The sequence below is a fragment of the Anopheles nili genome, chromosome 2 (assembly GCF_943737925.1).
Source record: "Anopheles nili chromosome 2, idAnoNiliSN_F5_01, whole genome shotgun sequence".
Lineage (NCBI taxonomy): Eukaryota > Metazoa > Arthropoda > Insecta > Diptera > Culicidae > Anopheles > Anopheles nili.
The window spans coordinates 41,668,361-41,672,626 of NC_071291.1; positions in this window are offsets into that span (position 1 = coordinate 41,668,361).

A 4,266-nucleotide genomic window follows, 5' to 3' on the forward strand; every position below is an offset into this window, starting at 1 on the left:
CGTTGTCCTTGCTGGGCCGTCGTGGCCACCGAACTGTCGTCCACTGTCCACTGTGTGTGTTACTGTCCACTTTTCACCACTCCACGTAGGGGCAAGGGCGGTCATAAGTCCCATTTTCTTTTATTCGCTTATGCTAAAATTGATATTGCCGATTGAAAGTCAGATAATTAACTAAGAAAATTCCGAAATTGTAGACTTCTAGCATTTATATCTTCGAAGATACCAAGCTCCAAAGTCAAAAAAGCTTGCCAAAAAGCTCAAATTTCAGCTAGTCAGTACCCACAATTCAACTTACTATTTTAGTAGTACATTGAGGTGTAAAATAGGTAAATTATATATCAATAGAAACATAAATTAGTCTTCTTTTGAATTACAGTAAATTAAAAATTATAAATTTTATATAGATACATGTTTTTGGGCTATAACCAAATAAAAAACTAAAAAAAATCATGTTTTTCGACTTTGGTAATGATTTACAAAAATGTTTAAAATTGTTTATTTCCAATTTTTTCCTAAAACATACTTTAACATATGATAATGTAATGGTGAAACGCTTCGGACCCACTTCGAACCGCAAATATGTTAAAAATGAATTTGTTTTTTTTGGTATACGCGCTGTAGTACCAAACATAACGAACATAACTGTACAATATTGACTAGTCAGAGCTGTACCAACGAAGCACTGAACTGTTTTATAAGCATCAATGCCTGAAATGTAAATTATTTAATTTATAAAAAGTATTTTTCAATCTTTCTGTTGACTATTTTTCAATATTTCTATTCAATAATATTCAATATCGTCATTTACATTTATGCTACGGTTATGTAATGATCTTTAGAGTAGGGTGCAGAAAAATTCAACTTAATATTAACTTAATCGAAAAGTATGATTTTCCTTTGCTTTTTTTAAATAACATTTCCTCTAATGTTTAACGAAATGTAAATGTATAGTTTTATGTTTAATCAGCAACATAACTTTTTGCATATTCCATTGCTCACACCACTGTATAATTTCATATGATTGTTATGCTGGTTTGTAACCCATCTGGGAACTATGAGATCTAATATACTACCCTTTTGTTGCAAATGATTATATATTTACTCTGCTGTTACAGACACTAGATATCATTAAGCACAAGAAGGATAAATCAAACTACAAGAAATCGGACTACAGACTAGTAATAATAAAATTTGCATAAGAAGGAAGCAGATATATTGGCAAGGTGAACGTTTCAGGAAAACAATGATTTTTCCTCTAGCAAACATAAAATGAAATTATGTTATTGTACTATCAAAATTGTTTTCACGGAGTAGAAACATAATAATTTGCAAAGTACCTACTAAGAGTGAAGCTATTATTATATTTTAATAGATTAATTTATACTTATAAACTAACATTTAAATCAATGTTGGTTTTAGTTTTGTGTTCAACGACAATTGCGATTGTAAGGTGCTTTTATCTAATACTTAAACTTGAGTTTGATACAATGCATTGACAAAGTAGATAATATAATAACCCATGCACACCTTTTCTTTTAAGAATTTGTATATTAAGTAGAAAAATACAATTTAAATACCTAAAAAGAGAGATATATAGAGATTGGATGATGATATGATGAGAGATATATGTGATATGACATATATATGACCTCATGCAATTATTTTTTTAGAATCTTTTTCAGTTTTTTTATTGTAATGCATTTTTTTTGTATATGAGCAATTTTCCGACGATATTTTTCTTTTCTATCACTCGCGCACTATCTCTCGCTTTCGCTCTCTCGCTCTCTCGTTTAGTGGGTGTGCTTTTCCGGCCCAGCGGCGCTCAAAATGATCTCTCCAAATTCGCTGTTTGCTCGTCCGCCGGCGTCTTCCGGTTCCATCCCCGGGTTGGCGCTTGTCCACGGCCACCCTCACGAACCTAATGGATCGCTGTTGAGCTGTCAGCAGAACCGCCCTGGAAGGAAAATGCGAGAAAACAGTGAGAAACTGGGAATTAGATACGGCTGGTACGGGAGACGGTGCGATAAGCACTCCTTTTCTTTTTTTTTTGTGCCACCCAGTCCCGAGCACGGCTTGGCGTAACCAAAACCGGAAGTGGAGCCAACACCCCCCGACATGGTCGTGTATTTTCTTCTTCCCTTGCGTTCGCCAGCTCGTTGCTTCGCTTTAGACTTCTGTTTGCTTCTGTAAAACCGCCACCGGGGGAGTTTTTTTACACTTCCACGCCCGTGCACACGGTTGGCCTTGTTGCGTTAGAATGTTAGAACATGGGGTTGGTTTTCCTTTCCTTTCTTTTTTTCTTTTCTATTTTCCCTTTCCGTGTTGCGCCCGGGGCTTCTTACCGGTTTTTTTTTCGGTCGTTTGAGTGTTATTCGATTGTCTCAGCCCTTCAGGCCCGATTGGTGAAAGCGAGAAGCACCACCGTGTCGAGGATGAAGATGGATGGCACACCGGAAGCGAAAGGACACGCGCTACCACGAATCGCCAGGTCCTCGTGCACGTTATGCGATCAGGATTAATGATGGAAATCCCGCGCGGTGATGAATTGGCGCTCCCGCATGGGGTGGCGTATTTGGGTTGAAATTTTTTCAAAAACATCTCCATCATGCGGATGCACTTTTGTGCAACGGTGAAGGTGAATGCAATTTTCACCCTTTGATTGAGCTGATCGCATTCGGTTTGCAGCATCGTCGTGTGCCTTTAATAGCATTCACACCACTTACATTAAAGTCCTTCTTGTATCTGGTACAAACTATCACCAAACAGCGTAATTTGTCAGCAAACGGCATATAGGTAAATTAACTGCAGCTTAATATCGTGTCCGGTATCTGTCATCTCGCGCACACAATTGGTTGTTCACAAATCCCGTAAGATGGACCTTGCGGTGGCAACGAAACGTGACTCAAACAGCCCCACCGAGAGCCCCACATATGATGTGCATCTTGCCGAAATGTGACCGACACGCACGTCCCAATCCGACGGTCTCGAATCTCAGTCGCACATTTCCACCATCACATGGCCTCAATCCGGGTTCTTCCCATCCAGGGAAAAGCATTACAACCCCATTGCGTGTGTTTCTTCCCTGGAAAACACGTCCACCATTCGGAGGATCCAACCACCACCGACCACAAATCGTCAGTGACGAAGTCCTTTACGTACGTCACTCGCGTGTCTCATCCGTCACCGGTAAATAGCCGCCCCTGACAACGGAACGGACATCCCCGGAAAAAGGAACCACCCACAGGCCCACAGGCCCACAGGCCCACAGGCCCACAGGCTACGGGGCTTGTGCAAATCACGTCACGCGCGGCAAATAAAATGATGTATGGCACTCGCGGAGGTCCTGTTCGTCCTCCTTTGCCACCGAGGAGATAACGAACTTAGCCGCTCTTAGTGGACGGTTGGGTTTTTGGCGTTTTTCGCGAGCTTTTCGCGAGCACGAAGCTCAGCAGGACAGTCTCCAATTATCGGCACCGGCCGACGGTCGGTGATGGTGGCACATTTTCGACACGCTTCCGTCAGATCGACAGATCGGCACGACCACTTGGTGATGGGAGACGGTCGTCAAATTTGCCCCATCACTCGTCGGTGTTTTCTGCTCTCCTTTTTTCATCGTCCTTTCTCCTTTCGCGCGTCCTTTCCCTCGCGACCGTAATTAGGTTTGCCACCGTGCGGCGTGATATCGGTGCGTTTGGTGCGCGAAATTCATCATCGCTTCTAGCGTTCTAGCAAATTTGTCTCACCTCCCGAACTTGGCCGATTCTCCTCCAGCTCTTTCGCCCACCCCCTTATAAGACCCACTCACATCGTTTCGGTCGCATTTGGTGCGGGTTTGGCTCCGTGAAATAGATTATTCATGAGTTATCCGCCCCCTTGGAGGATCCCTGAAGAACGTCCCGAGGATCCTAACCGATCCGTGGGGCGAGAATTCGAGAGCCGAATTTTCGAAAACCGAAGCGGGGGTGGTGTTTCGACTTGCAAAACGTCGTCCCTCGGGTGGCCATCCGTGCCAAAGACAAAAGAAAACGCGCACCCGGGAGCGCATAATTTTTAAAAAGCATTTCATTCAACCAACAAGACAAGGGCCCCGGAAAAAGGCTGAAGAAAAAGAAAATCCCCAGTCTCGATCCTGCTGGGACTGAAAAATTTAGATGCGGTTTTTATCACGCCACAGCTCCCGAGAGCCGGCTCGCGGTGAGATAATGCCCCGAGGCAGAAGCACTTTCTACTTTTCGCAGTTGTTTTGCTCGCACGGCTGAATGTAAA